General features: G+C 38.0%; 1 protein-coding gene across 3 annotated transcripts in view; it reads left to right on the top strand.

Annotated features, from left to right (window-relative positions):
• The window catches only part of LOC106085990 (tyrosine-protein kinase Btk29A), a 491172-nt gene that overhangs the window by 291189 nt on the left and 176368 nt on the right, over window positions 1-23615 (top strand). The window contains exon 1 of one of the 3 annotated variants that reach the window (XM_013250482.2): window positions 15573-16338. The exons of the other annotated variants lie outside the window; for them this stretch is intronic. The gene's annotated coding sequence lies outside the window, so the exon portion shown is untranslated. Of the gene's footprint in view, window positions 1-15572; window positions 16339-23615 lie in introns of those variants that run through there. 3 annotated transcript variants of the gene reach the window in all.

Here is a 23615-nt window from a genome sequence, read left to right as displayed (position 1 = left end):
GCTTTTGTGGGCCTAAGACCTTAAATCGGAGGATCGGTCTATATGGCAGCTATAACCAAATCTGGACCGATCAGGGCCAATTTAATGAAGTATGTCGAAGGGCCTAACATAACTCACTGTCCCAAATTTCAGCGAAAGCGGATAATAAATGTGGCTTTTATGGGCCTAAGACCCTAAATCGAGAGATCTGTCTATATGGCAGCTATATCCAAATCTGGACCGATCTGAGCCAAATTAAAGAAGGATGTCGAAGGGCCTAACACAACTCACTGTCCCAAATTTCAGAATAATCGGATAATAAATGTGGCTTTTATGAGCCCAACACATTAAATCGAGAGATCTGTCTATATGGCAGCTATATCCAAATCTGAACCGATCTGAGCCAAATTAAAGAAGGATGTCGAAGGGCCTAACATAACTCACTGTCCCAAATTTCAGCGAAATCGGATAATAAATGTGGCTTTTATGGGCCTAAGACCCTAAATCAGCGGATCGGTCTATATGGGGGCTATATCAAGATATAGTCCGATATAGCCCATCTTCGAACTTAACCTGCTTATGGACAAAAAAAGAATCTGTGCCAAGTTTCAGCTCAATATCTCTATTTTTAAAGACTGGAGCGTGATTTCAACATACAGACGGACGGACATGTCTAGATCGTCTTGGATTTTTACGCTGATCAAGAATATATATACTTTATAGAGTCGGAAATGGATATTTCGATGTGTGTGCAAACAGAATGACAAAATGAATATACCACCATCCTTCGGTGGTGGGTATAAAAACCATTTATGTTCTAAGAAAATTTCTTCAATTAAAAATAGAGAATGAATTGATACGCTATTTGAAATAATTACAGGCAAACGTTTAAATTCATACCATGGCACCAGAATGGTTTTTGCAAAGGTCACTCCACCATAAAAAAATCCCTAGGGTAAAATATGAAGAAGCTTTGAAAATGGGAACGCATGCTTGCCTGTATTCTTGGATATATCCTAGACACTTAGTAGAGTGGTGCATACTTCGTAAAAACTCAAGCTTAAGTCAATACTTCTGGATAGTTATTGCAAGCCTTTGAAGTCACGCTTAAATGATCGATTTTTTCGAGTCAAACTCGGAAGTGCAAATTTTGCCCATGAACATTGTCACGAGGAGGCCACCGTAGTGCAGAAGTTAGGATGTTCGCCTATGACGCTGAACGCCTGGGTTCGAATCCTGGCAAAACCATCAGAAAAAACATTTTCAGCGGTGGTTTTCGCCTCCTAATACTGGTAACTTTATTGAGGTACTATGCAATGTGAAATCTTCTCTCCAAAGAGGTGTCGCAATGCGGCACGCCGTTCGGACTCGCCTATAAAAAGGAGGTCCCTTACCATTGAGCTTAAACTTAAATCGGACATTGATAAGTGGGAAGTTTGTCCCTGTTCCTTAGTGGAATGTTCATGGGCAAAATTTTTATATTACATTGTAGCGACAAGTTATCTCTGGGTGCTGGGGTTCAGATCGCCGGTAGCAAGGTTCGCTACAGAAATTCATTAAATCTAGGACTGAGAGAGTGAAACACTTTTGAATATGGTTTATTCGCTGGATGGAGTCTTAAAGCTAAAAGGTGAGGGGTGTATTTCGGGGGCACGGTCGATGAGGGGCTCGGTGGGTTGGTTTGCGAGCGGGCACACCCCAATACGCTTTTGGGCACTGGGGTCCGACAGTCTGTAGGTGACACCAGGCACACCCCAGTACTCGGTTGGGCACTGATGGGTGGCTAGGAGGCACACCCTAATACACATCACTATTTAGATTAACCGACGTTCACATTAAGAAGATTTGGAAGGTCACACCTTTGCGAAGCGAGATAATCGGGCATGGTAAACGAAGGAAGTCACACCTTAATATGCGGTACGATATGGGGTTTGGTGTCAGGGGGCATGCCCTAATACACAGCACTGTTCGGTTCAACAAGAAAACTGCACGGGGCACGGCAAAAGAGGACACTCCGTTGATAAAAGTGGGGTTAAGGGCGCGGTAGCAAGAGAGTGGCCAGTAGGCACACCCTATTACGCAACAATATGCGTGGGTTGGTGGCTAGGAGGCACACCCTAGTACACCGCATTATTCAGGTTAATTAGGTGACGGTGAGAAAGGGCACTCCGTTGATAAAAAGTGGGGTTTCGGGCGCGGCGGCAAGAGAGTGGCATGGAGGAACACCCTAGTACACAGCACTATTCAGATTAACTGGGTATCGGTACGAGGAGTTGAGAAAGGGCACTCCGTTGATAAAAAGTGGGGTTTCGGGCGCGGTGGCAAGAGAGTGGCAAGGAGGCACACCCTGTTGTACGACAATATGCTCGGGTTTGTGGCTAGGAGGCACACCCTAGTACACGGCATTATTCAGGTTAACTAGGTGACGGTGAGAAAGGGACTCCGTTGATAAAAAGTGGGGTTTCGGCCGCGGTGGCAAGTGAGTGGCAAGGAGGCACACCCTGTTATACGACACAGTACGCGGGTTGATGGCTAGGAGGCACACCCTCTTAACGGCACAGTACGCGGGTTGGTGGTTAAGAAGCACACCCTAGTACACGACAGTCTTCGGGTTCACTAGCTGAAGGCACGAGGAGGGGAGAAAGGTCACTTCGTTGATAAAAAAAAAGTGGAGTTTCGGTCGCGGTGGCAAGGAAGCACACCATGTTAACGGTACAATACGCGGGTTAGTGGCTAGGAGGCACACCATAGTACACGGCACTGTTTGGGTTCACTAGCTGACGGAACGAGGAGGCGAGAGAGGGCACTCCGTTGGTGTAAGTGGGGTTTCGGGCGCAGTGGAAAGGAGGCACACCCTGTTATACTGCACAATACGCAGGTTGGTGGCTGAGAGGCACACCCTTGTATACAACACTGTTCGGGTCCACTAGCTAAAGGCACGAGTAGGCGAGAGAGGGCACTCCGTTGATAAAAGTGGGAGTTCGGGCGTGGTGGCAACGAGGCACACACGGTTATCTGGCACAATACGCGGGTTGGTGGCTGAGAGGCACACCTAGTACACAGCACTGTTGGGGTTCATTAGCTGACGGTCCAAGGAGGCGAGAAAGGGCACTCCGTTGATAGAAGTGGAGTTTCGGGCGTGGTGGCAAGGAGTGGCACACCCTAATGTACGACACTATTCACACGCGAACACAAAGCTAAAAGGCAAGGGGGACTCTGTTAACACTAGGCACTAGGCGACGAATGGTCACACCCCAATATGTGCGAGGCTGTAAGACACTCATTAAGTGCGTTTACATTGAGCACTAAATCCGAATTAAAGGCCTTTTCGAGATTTAAATGCTAAATCCTTTTTTTTGCAGGTTTTACCATACAAAAATGAATCCCATTTTTGCAGGATTTGTTTTTAAATCCCGATATCATGGATGAATAATCGATAAAAGTACCAAATTTTCAATGTAATTTATGCCCCCATAGTAGCTGTATCGAAATTTGGTCCAAATCGGACCATATTTCGATGTCACAAATGTCGCCAGCATTAGGAGGGTCCATGGTCCTGCCAGGATTAGAACCAGGCATTCAGCGATATAGGCGGACATTCTAACCTCTGCGCGACGGTGGCTTTTACAATGGTCTCGAACTTTCCATACGATTATTGTCCGAACCATAATTTGATATAGCTCCAATAGCATAGCAATTATTTTATTTAATGCTTTGTTGGCCTAACAAGAGATACCGGGAAAACAACTCGTCAAATGCGATTCATGGTGGACGGTATATAAGATTCAACCCGGCCGAACTTAGCACACTTTTACTTGTTTTTGCTTCTATTTACAATAGAAAGCAAAATAAAAACCCTTTTTAAAAAGTTAAGGCAAAATGTGGTGTTGCCATAAATGCATTGGGCAGGCTAAGGAGATTACGATTTCAAAGCTGACCCAAGTATCGTTGTCAGTAGAAGCATGCCTTTTTGAGACGAACATTGGATCATATTGGGGTTCATTACGCCAATATCTCTACTCAAAAAGAACATCTAGCATCAGCAACACACCCAATAGCCAACACCTATTACCCAGCAAGCTTTGATGTGATTATGTGGGTATTGCAGCATACACATTTATCGGCGTGCCGCCAGTTTATTCATCTGTTTTTGAGCTTCTTTTCATTTTGTTGTTGGATTTTTTTGTCCAGCTTGTCCAGGTTGGTTGTTTACTTATCTTACTTTGCTCGAAGAAAGGTACCCATGGTGGAGGGTATAAAAGATTAGGTCCCGCCAAACATTGCACGCTTTTACTTGTTTTTGCTCCTATTTAGAATAGAAAGCTAAATTAAAACCCTTTTTAAAAAGTTAAGGCAAAATGTGGTGTTGCCAAAAATGGCAGGCTATGAAGATTATGATTTCAAAGCTGACCCAAGCATCGTTATCAGTCCTCTAAACCCCAAAAGGATTAAAAGCGTCCTACTCACTAATTTGAGAGCTAGGCAATGGTAGAAGCATGCCTTTTTGAGACGAACTTTGGATCATATTAGGGTTTATTTCGCCAATATCTCTACTCAAACAGAACATCTAGCATCAGCAACACACCCAATAACCAACACCTGTAACCCAGCAAGCTTTGATGTGGTTATGTGGGTATTGCAGCATTTATCGGCGTGTCGCCAGCTTATTCATCAGTTTTTGAGCTTCCTTTAATTTTTTTATTGGATTTCTTTGTCCAGCTATCCAGGTTGGTTGTCTACTTTTCTTGCTACGCTCAAAGAAAGGTACCCTAATATGATCCAAAGTTCGTCTAACTAGTGAGAAGGTGGAAGCTTGTTATCTTTTTAGGGCTAAGCGGACTGATGACCTAGCTTTGGTCAGCTTCGAAATCGCAATCTCCGTAGTCTGCCCAATGTGTTTATAGCAACACCACATTTTACCCTCACTTTTTAAATGGTTTTTCATTTTGGTTTATCCAATGTTCGTCTAATTAATAAGAAGGTGGAAGCTTTTAATTTTTTGTGGGGCTTAGCGGACTAATGATCAAGCTTTGGTCAACTCCGAAATCGCAATCTCCGTAGTCTGCCCAATGTTTTTATAGCAACACCACATTTTGCCTTCACTTTTTAAAAACGTTTTTTATTTTGCTTTCGATTCTAAATAGAAGCAAAAACAAAATCTTTTGGTTTCGGATGGACAATGAAAACCAACAAAACTTAGTACTTTGGGAAGTTAGTATGGGATGTTTTCTTGTTTCAAAATTTCGTTGGAAATTAAACTTTATATCATCAATTTATTGTTGATTCATTTTGAAAGTTTGTTCCTTATTTCCTTTTAATATTAATGTAAAATTTTTTATTTTCTTTCATTTGCTGTCGTTTGTTTGTTTGTCTTCCTATTTGCTGGCTTTCCATTTTTTTCTCCGGGAAATTGTGGGTCCATCACCTAGACCATCTTTTCGTGTTGGTTCATCGAAAACAAAAATTTCCGTATTTCTACGTGACCATTGTGGTTGCATAAAAACCAATGGACTCAGCAAATCCAAGTGGACGGGCATTGATGATTGAGAAATCCCTCTCGAAATGGGAAAAATGCATCGTTTACTATTTTTTAATTACGCAGATTGTTTTTGTTTTGGTTGCTTTGGTTGTTTTCTTGTCTTCTAACCTGGTCGAGTATTTTATTTTCGTAATCTCGCCTAGGCTGGAAGGCTATAACAAATGGTAGATCATTGAGTCGAAACAGCATCGTCCACATTTTCACATCTTTGCGTTGTTCGCCGTTCATATGGTGGTGTTCTCTTTGTGTGTCTTTGGGGCATTTGTAATTTTTCATTGATCCCCATTGTCGTTAGTGGTGATGGCGGCCAGCCATATGGACATTGACGTTGGCCAGGAGAGCCAGCCGAGTGGTGATATTGCGTGTCTTTTAAAAAATGATGATGATGATGATGATGGTTGTTATCGATGCCTGGTTATGTGTACTACCCAAACAGATGGTCATGGAGTTTTCCTTGCATTACACAATTATCCATTTACGTTTTTCCAAATGCCTCAACATTTTGTGCTTCTTTTTTTAACAACAAAAAATTTCTTTTGACTTTTGAACTTGTATTTGTGTAACTTTTAATTAAATTATGGCTCTTTTGTGGTTCATTTCTTTCTTTGCAGGTACGTATGCCATATCTTCCTTGTTATTTGATTGCCTTTCATTGGTACATTGCATTGACTGACTTTATAATACGGAATTTTTGGTAAGTTGAAGAGATTTTTGATTGGTTTGTAAAGGCCAACAACAAACAGTTGGTTCATTGTATCCTTTTATTGGCAGAACTCATTGCCTAAATAAGAATGAAAGTGCTTAATTAATACATTGCGGAAATAATTTATACTATAACCCATCAAACAATGTGATACTGGATACAACAACAGTTGAGTCTATTTTGAACTTGATTTTGGGAAAAATAAACTATTAATTAAAATTTATTATGACTATTTTTATACCCACCACCATAGGATGGGGGTATACTAATCAAATCATTCCGTTTGTAACACCTCGAAATATTCGTCTGAGACCCCATCATAAGATTTATTATATAAAAATTAAATTGTTCCACTTTGTTTTTCTGTTTGTTTGTATGTTCCGTTTGCCCAAGAACCGAGCAATGGCAAACTTTTCACACATCAATGAGTGTTTTCCGATTCAAGTTGAGTTTATTAATGATTAGGGACCTTTTTTTATAGTCGAGTCGAGTCGAACGGCGTGCCGCAATGCGCCACCTCTTTGGTGAGAATTTCTTCCATGACCAATGACGGCATGGTACCTCGCAAATAGCGTCAGCATTAGGAATGGGATAACCACCGCTTTCAACTTTGTCCAGGATTCGAACGCAGGCGTTGAGCGTCATAGGCGGACATAGGCTACAGTGGCAAGAATTCGATATCAACATTCAGGGCGAAGTGTCCCCACAATACAAAGCTATTAGAGAGTTAAAGAAGGCACAGCTGAGCGGGCCCGGTTCAACTAGTAAAGTAAATATTCTTGATCGTCACGTCCGTCCGTCTGTCGAAATCAGGATAGCATTCGAACGCGTATCCGCTTGAAATTTTGCACAGATACTTTATATTGATGTAGGTCGTGAGGTATTGCAAATGGTCCATATCGGTTCAGATTTGGAAATAGCTCCCATATAAACCGATCTTCCGATTTGACTTCTTAAGCCCCTGAAAACCTGGAAATTTAGCATGTAGTGTTCTGTTATGACTTTCAACAACTGTATCAAGTACGGTCCGAATCGGGCTATAACCCGATATAGCTCCCTTATACCCCGATCTCCCGATTTGACTTCTTGAGCCCCTGGAAGCCGTAATTTTTGTCTGATTTGGTTGAAAATGTACATGTAGTGTTCTGTTAAGACTTCCAACAGCTGGGCCAAGTAGGGTATAAATCGGTCTACAACCTGATGTAGCTCCCATATACCCCGATCTCCTGATTTGACTTCTTGAGCCCTTACAAGCCGTAAATGTTGTCCGATTTGGTTGAATTTTTGATCGTAGTGTTACTTGATGACTTACAACGACTATGCTGAGTACGGTCTGAATTGGTCTATAATCCGATATAGCTCCCTTATACTCTGATCTCCCGATTTGAATTCTTGAGCCCCTTGAAGACGCAATTTTTTGTCCGATTTGGTTGAAATTTTGCATGTATCGTTCTGTTAAGATTTCCAACAACTGTGCCAAGTACGGTCCGAATCGGTCTATAACCCGATATAGCTTTCATATAAACCGATCTCCAGATTTGACTTCTTGAGCCCTTACAAGCCGCAATTTTTATCCGATTTGGCTGAATTTGAATTTGAATTTTGAACGTAGTGCTCTTTTATGACTTTAAACAACTGTGCCAAGTACGATCCAAGTCGGTGTATAACCTGATATAGCTCTCATATAAAGCGGTCTCCCGATTTGACTTCTTGAGCCCTCACAAGCCGCAATTTTTTTTTGATTTGCTTGAAATTTTTTATGTATTGTTCTGTTATGACTTCCAACAACTGTGCTAAGTACGGTCCAAATCGGGCTATAACCTAATATAGCTTCTATATAAACCGATCATCCGTTTTGACTTCTTGAGCGCTTACAAGCTGCAATTTTTGTCCGATTTGGTTGAAATTTAGCATGTAGTGTTATGTTATCACTTCCAACAACTGTGCCAAGTACAGTCCAAATCGGTCTATAACCCGATATAGCTCCCATATAAACCGATCTCCCGATTTGACATCTTGAGCCATTGCAATTTTTTTTTGCAAATTCGGCCCCTGAATATTCCACTAAGGAACAGGGGCAAACTCCTCACATATCAATGAGTGCAGTCCGATTAAAGTTAAAGCTCAATGATAAGGGGTCTCCTTTTTAATAGCCGAGTCCGAATGGCGTGCCGCAGTGCGACACCTCTTTGGAGAGAAGTTTTACATAGCATAGTACCTCACAAATTTTGTCAGCATTAGGAGAGGAAAACCAACGCTGAAAATTTTTTCCGATGGTCTCGCCAGTATTCGAACCCAGGCGTTCAGCGTCATAGGCGGACATGCTAACCTCTGCGTTACGGTGGCCTTGAGCCATTACAAACCGCAATTTATGTCCGATTTTGCATGTGGTGTTTTCGTTATGACTTCCAGCAACTGTGCCAAGTACGGCCAAAATCAGTCTATAACCTGATACAGCTCCCATGTAAACCGGTCCCTCGATCATCCTTGTTCGGCTCCTGGTTTGACAGAAGTTTCGTATGTAGAATAAAATAATGCCCTTCAACTAAATTTATTTTACATACATTTTTAGCAGAATCCATGTTGATAGGTTCCCCCGATTCGCCCCAGCTGAACTTTGCATGCTTTTCCTTATTTAAATTTGTACTGAGATTATAAAATTTATTGAACTTTTTTCCGAAAATTCTTGTTTGCAATTCATTTAGAATTTGGCCTCAATTGATTTATAAAAATTACTCCAAAGACAAATAAGGTGATAGAAGATGTATCAAGGATCATGGATTCCTTCCTTAGGCTATATGTCATTAAAGTTAAATCAACTTTTTGAATGGATATACATAAATATTTTATTTCCTTGAGTTTTATTTATAATTAAAACGCCTACTATGGACTCGCATCAAATTTTAAAGCCTCTTTGACATACCTTAATGTTGCACTTTAACTATTACACACACACACATGCCCAGCAACACAAAGCCGTCGTATCGCCAAGTTAACGAACGGCGTACCATATTGAACACATTACATACATAATATGAGATTCTTGCCTGGAGGTAATATGGGGCTGCCTGGTTGACTGTGATTTTTTGTGATTGCCTGTCTGGTCTGGTCGACTGGCTGCATGAGAAAGTGCCCCTATATCACTGTTTTAGGGTCTGATGGCACTGGTGCCGTCTTCATGCTGCTTCTGTCTCCGCAGCAGTAGCCAAACGATGAAGAGCCTACTTTGTGAAAAAGCCCCACACTATATCATCGATAGGAAAATGATGGAGAAGCATACCATATGTGCGCAAACGGCTGGCATACATTCGTCTGGCAGTACAACATTCGCATATGCATGTGACTCCCTGCAGCCTGGTAAAATTAAATGATCGATCGTTTTTTGTTTTGTGGGCTTGTTTTTTGTTCTGTTTATTTGTCGTTTTAGTTACAATCTCGTAGGCAGGCACAAGCATGCATAATGTTCCAAGCATAAAAATTGCTTCCACACTTCATCCATGCACTGTCATCCCAGCCATACCTTTGTCAGGAGGCATATCCACTGTGTTTAAGGATGGAATTTAGAAAAAATTATTTTTTTTTTTCATCTTTAATCCATTCCATTCATTTAATCCATATCCAAGAAGGATGGAAAGAAAAAAAACTCAAAAATAGAGTTGTCTTAGAACAATTTTGGCTTAAGCAAGTTTGAATAAAAATGAGGGAGATGTCCAGCACGTAAGGGGCCGCTCCAATGAGATGAGAGAATGTGATTGGATGTTATCCGAGCTTTTCCATCAACTGGTTGTGGATCAGACAATGCTAACATTAGACCGTCCCATCGTATAGATTAAGTTACGTTAAAAAAGGAATCTAGTGCTGCTAACCACCATATTCTTTGCCGCGGCGAAGTCTATTAGCATTAATCCATTGGCGTAAGTTTCTTCGTGCAGGCTAAATTTTTCGACTGTTGGGCAAAATATATTTTCCTTCCCCATTTTCCCATCAAGATTTCCCAGAAGCATCGTTCACATTCTCCTTCTAGGCGCTCGTAGAAAATATGCTTGGTGTGTTCGTCCTTATCTTCCGGTGGGGGCTTGAACGCAAATGAGGCTGTTGTGGAAGACTTTGGCCTTTATGCGGATTGTGGATAGCCTCTCATTCACCGGAGCAAAGGTGTTTCAGACTCCATCTAACCACAAATCCATAGCCAAATTCATGCCTTGTTTCATGACAGCTAATATATTGCGTCACCACTTCATTGTTGTTGTGGAGTCCTTCCAGAGCCATCGCACTTCCTTTATGGCAGTAATGTCTGCCCTGTACTTCTCCAATACATCCGCGAGTGCGTACACTTCGCTTTCTCTATAAATAGTGCGGACATTCCAGGGGCAGATACGCAAATAATGGTCCTTAAAACTTTTTGGGGGGTCGTCAATGGGGGACTCTGTTTTTATTCTTCTTCGTAAATATAGGTCCACCACCATAGGATCGGTGTATACTAATCTAGTCATTCTGTTTGTAACATCTCGAAATATTGATCTTCGACCCCATAAAGTACATATATTCTGAATCGTTTCGACATTCTGAGTCGATCTAGCCATGTCCGTCGTCGTCGATCGAACGTGTAAAGCTAGCCACTTGAAATTTTGCTCAGATACTTTTATTGATGTAAATAGTAGGGGATTGCAAATAAGCCGTATCAGTTCAGATAAGGACATAGCCCCCATATAAACCGATCCCCCGTTTTGACTTCTTGAGCCCCTAGATGCCTTAATTTTCATCCTATTTGGCTAAAATTTTAAAACAAAGACTTGAGTAGTGACTTTCAACATCCATGCTGAATGAATCGGTCTATAAACAGATATAGCCCTCATATAAACCGATTCCCGGATTTGAATTCTTGAGCCCTTAGAAGCCTCAATCGAAACTTGAATCAGACTGCACTCATTGATAGGTGAGAAGTTTGCCCCTGTTCCTTAGTGGAATGTTCATGGGAAAAATTTTGCAAATCATAGGGGATTGCAAATGGGCAGTTTAGGTTCAGATTTGGATATAGCCCCCTTATAAACCGATCCCCCGTTGTGACTTCTGGAGCCTCTAGATGCCTCAAATTTCATCCGATTTTATTGAAATTCGGAACAAAGACTTGAGTTATGACGTTCAACACCCACGCCAAGTATGATCCGATTCGGGCAACAATCATAAAGGGTGATTTTTTTGAGGTTAGGATTTTCATGCATTAGTATTTGACAGATCACGTGGGATTTCAGACATGGTGTCAAAGAGAAAGATGCTCAGTATGCTTTGACATGAGGCTCATTTCTGGTTGAATGGCTACGTAAATAAGCAAAATTGCCGCATTTGGAGTGAAGAGCAACCAGAAGCCGTTCAAGAACTGCCCATGCATCCCGAAAAATGCACTGTTTGGTGTGGTTTGTACGCTGGTGGAATCATTGGACCGTATTTTTTCAAAGATGCTGTTGGACGCAACGTTACGGTGAATGAACACATTTCGAACCGAACACTGATTTTGGTAATAAAATTCAATGATTAGCAAGCGTTGCTCGTTAGTAAGTCTATTCATGATGAAATGTCAAAGCATACTGAGCATCTTTCTCTTTGACACCATGTCTGAAATCCCACGTGATCTGTCAAATACTAATGCATGAAAATCCTAACCTCAAAAAAATCACCCTTTATATAGCTTCCATATAAACCGATCCCCGGTTTCCATCCGATTTGACTGAAATTTGGAACAATGTCTTGAGTTATGACTTCCAACATCCAAGCCAAGTGTGAACGGAATCGGTCTATAAACAGTATAGCCCCCCTACAAACCGATCCCCGGATTTAACTTCTACAGCCATTAGAAGCCAAAATGTTCACCTGATTTGGCTGAAATTTTGCCCAAATCCCTTTCTTATGACTTACAACATCAGTGTCAAGTTTGATCCGAATCAGTTAATATCGGGGTATAAATATAAATATAATATAATAAGATAAGTCGTTATTGATCGAGAAAAATCTTGTCCTATTCACATTAATCTCTACTAAGGTTATTCTTAAAACTTATCGATACTTTGCCTAATATTACCATACATAAAAAGCTTGCCATGTTACCATGTCATTGCTGTTGAAGTATCAAATGGAATTTTCCACTTTTTTCTCTCATTGGATTCAGTGTGCTCCCACATAGAACTCCGGGAGAGCAAATGGAACGAAAACAAAATCAACACAAATACAAACATTATTGCTCTGTATTCCTTTATTCGATAAATAAAAACAACTCCATTGCTATTGTTTACGTCGTGGTTAAATTAAAACGAAAAAATTAAAGCGAAAAAAAAGTGCATAGGAAGTTAAAAAAAAAAAAATATGTATATTCTTCATATCTCTCCCCAGAACGGCAAAGTCGCGACACACAAAATAAAACTCTACCCTATATGAGTGAGTGTATATTTTTATCGAACTATCAGAGTTGTTTGCGCTAACAAGATTTGTATCTTGCAAGTAATGCTCCAAAGAGAGAGATGAAAATAAAAAAAAAATTTCGAAACTTCTCAAAGAGCTAAGAGAGTTTTTTTTCTGCTTTTTGCATAAAGAGTCTCTGGAGAAAACTTTTAGGTATTTTTTGTAAACATGCTGTGAAATTGTTGACTTCTACTGCACTCAATCAACAACACAACACTCTTTTTAATTCAGTTATCCACTTATTAACTTCAAGTGTAGTGTTGCCAGATTGATGATTAATTATATGCCTTTAAAGAAAACTATTCAAAAGAGAACTTCTAATGTAAAAACTTGGAAAATTTTGAAAGATATTCGATTTGCATATCTAAAAAATGTTTTTAAACGGCATGTCTTTTCAGTCTACGAAATGTTAAATAGCTTCACTCATAGAAAAAGTTTGCTGAAAATGCAAACACTGTCTGCTGAAAATGCCAAACACTGTCTGCTGAATATTAGTCGTAAAGTTTGCAGCTATTATAACAGTAGTTCTGCTATTACAGCAGTAGTTCTGCTATTATGGCAGTAGTTCTGCAATATCAGGGGAGCGGGCTTACCGGTGCCCTGAAACTTTTTATTCTGTTGTTTGCTGCAAATGACTGCTGCTTAATTACGAAGGGAATGCTAGAAGAAACAATAAAATCCAAATGTAAATGTGTGTCTCATCTGATGTTTATAATCACCCTAGAATGTATACTTCCTACAATCTTTTTTCTTTAAATTTAGATACAAAAGGTAAAGGCCAGTCATGTACCCAGTGAGCAATTTTTGCTGAGTTCATTACAAATTCGGACAGAAGTTTCCGATTCTGATTCCGATTTTTTTTTTCGAAATCGTAACGAAAGTTGTATGGGCGGTTTACACGAGTTCTGAAAGTTTTGTCTGGGGAAATTCGGAATTAGTATCAGAGTTGCGTAACGAATTGACGGACATTGATAATTTCTCGTCAACTGTAAATACCCTTTAGGATATGTTCTTTATGAATAATACTTCTAATATTTCGCTCTATGAGCAAGTATCTGCCCCTTGTTTCTCAAGAAATGATTTGATATCTGACTTACAATTTCACTGCGTCAGAGAGTGAAGACGTTTTCGTACTGAGGTTTCAAAAATGTGGACTGTTCGGCCTTAGATGAAAGGATATATGTATCTGTCGATGAGAAATTAAGCTTTCTTCAAAATAACCTTGGATGTCTCTATTATGCAACAGTCCCCATTAGGATTATGATGAATAAATCGGACACTAAGCCTTGGTTTAATTCCACTATTAGGAATTTTGTTCGTAACAGGGACCTAGCCTACCTCGGATGGAAACGTTTTAAAACGCCTTAATTTCATGAGGAATTCCACACGGCAAGAAATAAAGTTAATGCACTCATTCGTGATGCAAAATTACGATATCATCCAAATATTATTCGGAGTTAGACACGAAAAGCAAGTGGAGGGTTTTAAACAATAAACCATATTAGTTTCCTCGTTCTACTAGATCATTCAAGGGCTTTCGACTAGGTTGATCATCATAACTCATATATGAAGCTCAAAAGATTTTTCAATTTCAGCGATACTTCTATCAAATGGGTTCAATCATGCCTTAGTAATCGGCAACAGTCAATAGTTTACTTCTGAACCCCCGAAATAATTAAACGATTTAGTTAACGAGACCCGGATAACACTATAAATCAATAGAAAATTGATATTTTGTCTAGTGCTAAGAATTTAAGTGTGATTTTGAACAGTTCTCTAACTTGGTCAAATCATATGAATGCTATAGCCGGGCAGACATATGCAAAGCTGCGTGCCTTGTGGATAACACACTCTTATACACCAATCGAAATTTGAATTCTGTTAGCAAAGACATTTCCAATTCCTGGCCTGATCTATGGGTGTGCACTTTGTGCAAACTGCGATTCACTAAGCCAACGAAAATTAAATGTAGTATTCAACAGCATTATTATACCTTCAAACACCTAAATATTTCTATGACAAATTAATATTTACCCGATCCAGAAGGGTAGGAAACTTGACCCTTAGTATCTGAATGGCAGTTTTATACGAGTACCATACTCGTACAAAACTCTTCCTCACAATATCTAAAACATCAACAAAGCGTCAATTGAAAAGAAAGACTCCATTTTTCTTCGCAAATATTTTCACCATCAAAAATTGCTGTTTTTGCAAACATTTTAAGAAGTCAAATCGAAAGATCAGTTGTTATAGGAACTATACTAAAATGAGGATCTATGTATGACATACTATTGTACCTTCTTTGTTCTCAAGTAGTAAAATCAGAAGATTTATTTGTAAGAACAACATTTTTTTTTGCAACTTCGTTTATAGGGAATTAAAATATATAGCGTAAAACTTCAATCAACTAGTGAGCGTATGGCAACGCTATTTTCCAATCTATGGTCCATTATGCTCCCTCCATCTCTTTTTTTCTGTCTTGCTCTTTCTCTCTCTCGCTTTATGTATTGATATATTTCTATATAGCGCATAATTCTCACACATAAGTGCCCGTTCAAGTTGTTAATTTTCTACTTCATTTGCCGCTGCTGCTGGTAAAGTGGTGTTTGTTGTTGTCATTGTATTGTGGTGGGTTGCCGCCGCCGCCACCGACGATAACGACGTTGTGATTGTTATTGTTGTATGTAAAACACTTTACTAAATGATCGAACGAACGGCGTTGACGATGACGATGAGCATGCACACAACGGCAAAGGAGCAACAAACGAATGAGAAAATTACCAATGAGTAGTTGCTAGTGCTGTTATTGAGTGAGACTGACTCTGTCTGTCTAGGGCTAAAGCGAAATGAACACTTCAGTTCTCTACGATACTTGAACGCAGTCATTCGTGTGTAAGCGCGTAAATTGTGTATTAAGACGAGAAATCAGAAATCAAGAAAAAAAGAAAACAAAAATTAAATGTTTTGATTTCGTTACTGAATTCGTTTCGTATAACGTATTCAGCTGTAACGATAACAAAAATTTAAGCAGCATCAGAAAAGTATTAAAAAAAGAGTTTCCTTGAAACAAATAAAAATATAAAAATTTATACAAAGTTGCAATATTGTTTTGTGAAAATGTGAAACTTCAAAAGTAAGAATAATAAATATTTTTTTTATTATATCACCTCTTCTGCAAGAAGTATTTAAAGTTTGTGCTCTTATTGGAGAATACATACGAGTGTCTTATTTGAATCTGCAACTTAAATTTGTGCTTAAAATTAAAAATACTTCTGTTTTTATATAATTCGAAAACCCCTAACTTGTTTAGAATAACAGAAAGAAGTTTGTCAAAATAATCATTTGAAACGCGTGCGCGTATGGATGTATATGTGTCTATGTATGAGTGCCTGTGAATTAAAGTTGTTTTGAAAGCGACAAAGCTTAAACTCACACTCAAGCTGCTGAAAAGCATTACAGAAAACCACCAAAACTGGATTATCGACATTTTTCATCGTTCTAAACGTTCTCGCTTTATTTTGGAAGCTGTAAATTCATCTGTATCAGCAGCAGCAGCACCGTTTGCGGCAGCTACAATATCATCAATACAATCATAGGCAGCTGACAAAATTTGCCAAACCTCCTTTTTTTGGCCTATAATCAATCTCTTTCTGGATTTAAAGAAGTAAATATTGTCTTAGTACATATTTGTATTCAATATTAGGAAAAGTTAACACAATTTCGCTAATCTCTTTCTTAAGGAACGAAACGAATATCGCAATTTAGTTATAATCATTAGCAGGTTTCAAAGATATTCATACTGACATAAAAAGCATTTGAATTATGCTTAAACGGAAATTAAACTTTTGAAATTTTCTACGAAATGGTTAAGTTTAGTTTAAATTCAAGTTACTTCCTTATTTCGGGAATAGATTCATGTATTAAAGATTCTTAAAAAATTGAAGAGTGATATGGAAGTATTAAATTAAATATTAGATGTATTTATTACTCAAAGCTGGATTTAAAACTTTTTTCGTGTTAATGTAGATGGGAAAAATGGGTTTAGTAAATAAGTAATGATTTTTCCGCCTTTAGAAGCCATTCCGCTCAAACAATTATAATGAAAAATTTTGATTGATAATGATTCGTAATTAGTTTTTTTTACAGAACATTACCCTACGATGCTTCAAAGTTCATAGTTTGTTTTGCAATCTTCTACGAATAGCAGTTAAATTAATATCTTGCGCTTTTCTATTTGAGGTTTTTCTGTTTTTTATAGAATTGAGAAAGCATGGCTTTGGAGATTAAAAAAAAAATTAACTGAATACTTCAGTAAAAAAAACTTTTTAATGACCGCCAGTACAATGAGCTGTTCTAGTTCCTTCAAAATCTGTGCCGAGTATGGAGTTTTCACATTAGCAAATTTTGGATATTTGATGTTAAAAAAAAGGAAAATGGGGTGAAATTTTCCCAAATGACGCCAGCATTAGGAGTAGACTCCCACCTGGAGTTTTTCTTATGTTCCCTTCCGGATTCGAACCCAGGAGTTCAGTGTTATAAGCGGACATGCTAACCTCTGCGATTTATTTGCAAATAGTTTTGTCCCCCATTCCCATACAAACGAAACTACGGTGGGATGGTCCAAATCGATTCGTAATCTGAAAAATCTCAGATATAAGCCGAACTCTCGATTAGATGACTCGAGCCTTGAAGTTGGTCTATGTGATTGAAAAGTAGGTGCAACATAATTGACGTTTTCACAAAGTTATTTTTGAATGTTCTCTCAACTAATCAAGTGGTGAATGTGGAAATTTTACGAAAATTTTATTGGAATTTTGCGTAAAAGAAAATTTTTTCGACATTTTGTTTTAAGAGAAAATTTCAAAACAAATTTGTCCTCGAGAATTCATTAAAATTTTATGGTTAGAAAAAAATCAAAATATTGTCTCAATAGGAAATTTTATCGTAATTCGGTCTTTGGGGGAAAATTTCATTGAAATTTCTTTTATGGTTAGAAAAAAATCAAAATTTTGTCTCAACAAGAAATTTTATCGAAATTTGGTCTTTGGGGAAAATTTCATTGAAATTTCTTTTATGGTTAGAAAAAAATCAAAATTTTGTCTCAAGAGGGAATTTTATCGTAATTCGGTCTTTGGGGAACATTTCATTGAAATTTCTTGGAAATCTCATTAAAATTTAAATTTTAGTTAAATTTCTTCGAAATTGTGTTTTTAGCATCATACTTCAGCATATTGTGTTTAGAGAAATTTTTATCGAAATTTTATCAAAGGAAACACATAGTTTAAATAGTTGACCCGGGCCCGCTCCGCTGCGCCTTCTTTTACTTTATATGGAACAAAATTCTTAAATACTTTATTTCAGCCCGATATTCTCTTGATATCTGATTTAGGGGTGTTTTCGGGAGTGAGGTGGTCCCCCAGGCCAAGTGCCTGAAAAAATATCAACATCGTGCTCTTCTCTCAAATACCATTTATTTAAACCCCATATTGTCATTCGTTAAGGGGTGTTTACACACTGAGGCGTCCCCCAAACACATGGCCCCATAACCATAATCACCTATATCAAATTCGATTTCTAACCTCAAATACCTTTCATTTGAGCCACATATTGGCGTGGTCGAAAAATGTTTACCCTTTAGGGGGTGTTTTGGGGAAGGGGTGATGCCTAAAATACATGGTCCTACATTTAGATATCAAATTCGTATTCTACTCCCATATACCTTTATTTGAGCCCCATTTTGCGAATGTCAGTAAAAAATTGCTGTTTGTGGGGTATTTTGGAAAACGGGTAGAGTCCCAGAAAATTTCTCCCGAAAGTGGGTATCAATTCTTGCTCTACCCCCCAAAACCTTACATTTAAGCTTCACATTGACATGGTCGGTAAATATGCCCGATTTAGGGGTGTTTTGGGGATTGGGGTTGTCCCCCAAACACTAAGCCCGGAAAATATACCAGCAACATGCTCTATTCTCATATAACTATATATCATGTATTTGAACCCCATATTGCCATTGGCCTCAAAATTGGATATCAAATTCGTTTTCTAATCTCATTTAAACTCCTTATTGCAAAAGTCAGCAAATTTGTCCGATTTGTGGTATTGGCCCCAAAAAACTAAATATTTAGTTCCACTCTCTCTTGGTGAGCAAATACGTCCTATTTAGGGGTTGTTATGGTGGAAGGATGTCCACCGGACAGTTGGTCCCTAATGTTGATATCAGATACGTGGTCTACTCTCAAATACCTTTAATTTGAGCCCCATATTTTTATAGTCGGTAATCATGACCGGCTTGAGGGTGGTTTGGGGGATGGGCGGCCACTCAGTAAGTTGGCCTTGAAAATATATATCGGATTCGTGTTCTCCTCTAAAAACCCTCTTATTTGAGCCTCATATTGCAATGGTCAGCAAATACTATACCTATTTGGTTGGTGTTATGGGGGTGAGGTGGCCCCATAGACACTTTTCCCGAATATTCATATCAGATTCGTGCTTTACTTCCAAAGACCTTTCATTTGAGTCCCATATGGCTATGGTCGTAAATTTGTCTTCTTTGGGGTATGTGCTCGGGGATGGGCGGCTCTCAAACACTTGGTCCCACATCTGGATATCAGATTCGTATTCAGACTCAAATACCTTTTATTTAAGCCCCATATTGCCATGGTCAGTAAATAAGTCCCGTTTGGGGAGTGTTTTGGGGAAGGAGCGGACTTTGTCCCAAATTTAGATATAAGATTTTTATTTTACTCGCAAATACCTCTCATTTGAGTCCCATATTGCCATGGTCGGTAAATATTTCCGATTTAGGGGTGTTTTTGGGTGGTCCCCAAACACTTGGTCAGGACCAAGTGTTTGGGATACGTTTTCTTATCTTAAATACCTTTCCTATATCCTATATATATTTGGTATGTTTTGGGGTGGGGCGCCCCCCATAGGTACCCCATCCGAAATTTGAATACCAAATTTTGGTTTTAGATTTCTATAAGAGAGCACACAAAATTTCGCTTAAATCGCACCACCCATCTGCGAGATCTGAAAATTATGGTAAGGGGGAGGGTCCACCCCCCCCCCCCCCCCCCCCTTCAGATATCAAAAAATTTAGTGCCATATTTTTAGCACGGGATCATTATGCACCGACAGCGAAAATTTCAAGAAAATCGGTTCAGGCGTTTTCAAGTCTATAAGGAACACACAAATTGATTCTTATATATAAAATATTTCCTCGTTTTCTTTTAACAAAATTTCTTTTCAGAAAAATTTCAAAGAAATTGTGTCTTAAGCGAAAATTTTATAGAAATTTAGTATTTAGAGAAAATTTAATAGAAATTTTGTCTTCAGAGAAAATTACATCTAAGTTTTATAAGCAATTTTGTTTTTAGACAACATTTTAGAAAAACAGAACAAAGAATTATAAGAATACTATACTTTTCACAGGAAAAGGTTGTTTACGGCACTGAAGCCAAATTTCACTTCCTTACATAATTTATAAAATAAAAATAAATAAATCGTTTTAATTAGTCATCTTATTACTAGCCAAACACTTGCGACGTGTTAAAGTTAGCTCAATGTTCATTCAAACAATCATTACTAAATCATTAATTGCTTTGTGTCTCATGTAATATTAAATTTCTCAAGTATTTTATAATATTGTCATTAAGTAAAAAGGCAATAAGATACATGTGTTCTTCCCAACGAGATGTTATTGTATTTCAATAAAATTGAATGCTAGTTAACAAAAACAAAACACTAACATCAGCTATTGTAATATTGGGTAATATCGTGAATAGAATGTTGGCATGTTTTCACTATTATTTATTTATTTCAACTGAATTTGTCAAGTGTTCAATTAAAAAACGATAAAAAATACGCCAATATAGTTTTACGTTGTAATTTGAGATTCCAATTGTATGACAAACAACGATTCTAGTTAAAAAAGATTTCTACGGCACGATGTTGTGATTCTTTTGTAGTTTATTTGTGTGAAATGTAAAACACAAAAAGGAAGAACTGCGGTTAGATTGGCGGGACAAAAAGGAAGAACTGCGGTTAGATTGGCGGGATCGAACTTTGGGTTGCCAACATTATGTCTATAGCTAAAAGAGTATATAAACTGCAAAAAAAAAATTACTAAAATCAAAGGATTTTCATAAGTATTTGATTTTAAAGACTATAATAAAATAAGGATGTTATTTTTAAGTTAAAGACACTTTTTTCCTTGATGCATAAACAATAGGCAAGTAATTTAATTGGTGTTTCAAAGAATGGTAAAATATATTCTTAGTGTTCACATTAAATTTATTTAATATTCCCGAAACAGATAAAATGTTCTTCCTCAGGTTTCTCATATGGGTTTTTAATGAAAGATTACATTGCAGATCAATCCCAGGATATCTAGCCGCTTCACTCTCAAAAACTTTCCTTCCATTCACAAAAATACTGAAATTACTATTATTTAATACAAGCGGGCGAAATCTTATAAGTTTTGTTTTTCCACCATTGACAACAAGTTTATAAAAGCGCATAAACTGGCAAATCATAGACGAATCTCTTTCCATGTATGCTTTCAACACCACTTCACACTTATAAGGATAAAGCCTACATATATCATCTGCATGTATATACATTTTCCCCGAAAAGTCTACATTCTGATCATCTTTTAGAATGTAGTGATAAACACTACATTGTGGCACACTATGCTCAACTACATTAGCACTACTTTTACAGTTTCCTATTTCAACATATTGACTCTGATTTGTCAAATAGGCACCCAATAAACCTAATGCACTATCACCAAGTCCATAATATCGCAGTTTTTTCTATTAAAATTCTATGATCCTTCAAATTGAAGGCCTTAGTCAAATCATAAAAAATTCCAGCAACTCCACTATTGACATCATCTAACCCATTGCAAATATAGTTGACTACATTTACAAAAGTCTCCTATGTTCCACATCCTTTTCTAAATCCGTATTGAAGTTGGCTTATTAAACAGTTGATTTGTAGATGATCCATCAAATGCCGGTGTAAAATTCTCTCAAAAACCTTATTAATTATTGGTAGTAACACGATCGGACGAAATTAGCCTGTCTCCGCAACGCCATTTCCTTTCGGTACCGGAACAATTCTTGCAACCTTTAATTCATTGGGATAATCCGCAGACTCCAACATACTGTTAATTAACTTGCCAGAGGCGCAGATTTAAGACTACAGCATTCATGCATCAGTTTTGGTCCTAAAGATCAAAATATTTTCCTAAATCCAAATCTAAGGTAACTTTCTCAACTTTCAAACTTGATGTATGTGAAAACTTAAATACAACTGGTTCACAGTTCCAAGAGCATTTACAGAATCTACTGCAGTCTCCTCAATGCTTTGCCTCAATGGCCCTGGTATTTCTAAAAATAATCGATAAAACGAATCACACAACATTTGATCATCATCCACAATGCACTCATTTGCAGCCATTGCAAATACAAACATTCCACTAAAGAACATGGACAAACTTCTCACATATCAATGAGTGCAGTCCGATTCAAGTTTAAGCTCATTGATAAGGGGCCTCCTTTTTATAGCCGAGTCCGAACGGCGTGCCGCATTGCGACACCTCTTTGGAGAAAAGTTTTTACATGGCATAGAACGTCACAAATGATGCCAGCATCAGGAGGAGAAAACCACCGCTGAAAAAATTTTTTTTTTCTGTTGGTCCCGCCAGGATTCGTACCCAGGCATTCAGCGTCATAGGCGGACATGCCTACCTCTGCGCTACGGTGGCCTCCCTTAGTCTTATCTTATTATCTGAGCTTCTTCCTAAGCTTTTATTCAGAAACTTCGAACACTTTTTGGGATCGCCTTTAAAATTCTCTAGCCCTTTATAGTAACAGCTTTTCATTAGCTCCCTAGAGGCCTTTTTTTATTGCCGTGCTTATTCTCTTCAAACGGTCATAGAATTCCTTACTCTTCCGTTTTCTTCTCTGGCCTAGATGTTTCTTCTTGTACATAACTAAAGCCTGCAAATGTTCAGTAACCCAAGGAGTCCATTTCTCTTTTAAGTCTTCACGGTCAATGCTTTCCGTAGTGGCATTAGCAGATGTATTAGTAATGTCATTGATTAATCCTGGTACATCTTCTGAAGGTGGTGATCAGTCAAAGAACATCCAATGGTATCTAAAATCAAGGTATCTGATAAATTTCTAAAGACATTATCAATGCAAGTACCAGACGAAGGACGCGTAACTAATTTATGACAATTTTTATAATCCAGACCTGTTAACACATTTGTTATAGTCTCAGATGACAAAGCATTCAACAAATCAATATTCGAATCTCCTAGAGTAATACTAGGCTACCTTACATATTTACTTGATAGCTCTTCAATTAACATAGAAAATGCTCCAACATCATATCTATAAAAAATTTACACCACCAAGGACTTCCTTTTAATTTTGTAATTTTCTATTGATGCTATAACTGTTTCAATAATATTCGCACTTCTACATATCTTCACGTTGAACTTTAATTAATCTCGTATGCAAGAGATGTTCCACCATTGCTATCAGATGTTTCACCTTTGCTGCAAGAATGAACAGCACAATAACCAGGAACATCACAAAATTTCTAAATTATTTATACAAGACCACGACTCCTGAATTGCTATAATATTTGGCATATTTTGAAATTAAGAAAGCATGAATTTAAATGTATTGTATTCATCAACAGAAGAAATACTTCTCATATTTACCAATATTATGTTAAAATTTAGGTACTTTGTGATTTCAAGCCGTATCAAAAGTATAAATATTTGAAAAATCTTTATTGTTCATGAATTTTTTTTAATGTATTCAAAATGTTATGCAAAAAATAAAAAATTTTACGTTACAAAACGTTACGGTTTATGTAGGTGATAAAAATGAATGGTCATCTTCATCTTCTTCCTTATTATCTTCA

Source organism: Stomoxys calcitrans, chromosome 3 (assembly GCF_963082655.1).
Source record: "Stomoxys calcitrans chromosome 3, idStoCalc2.1, whole genome shotgun sequence".
NCBI classification, from domain to species: Eukaryota; Metazoa; Arthropoda; class Insecta; order Diptera; family Muscidae; genus Stomoxys; species Stomoxys calcitrans.
The sequence above is the reverse complement of the archived record's forward strand: the minus strand, read 5'-3'. Positions and strand labels throughout refer to the sequence as shown.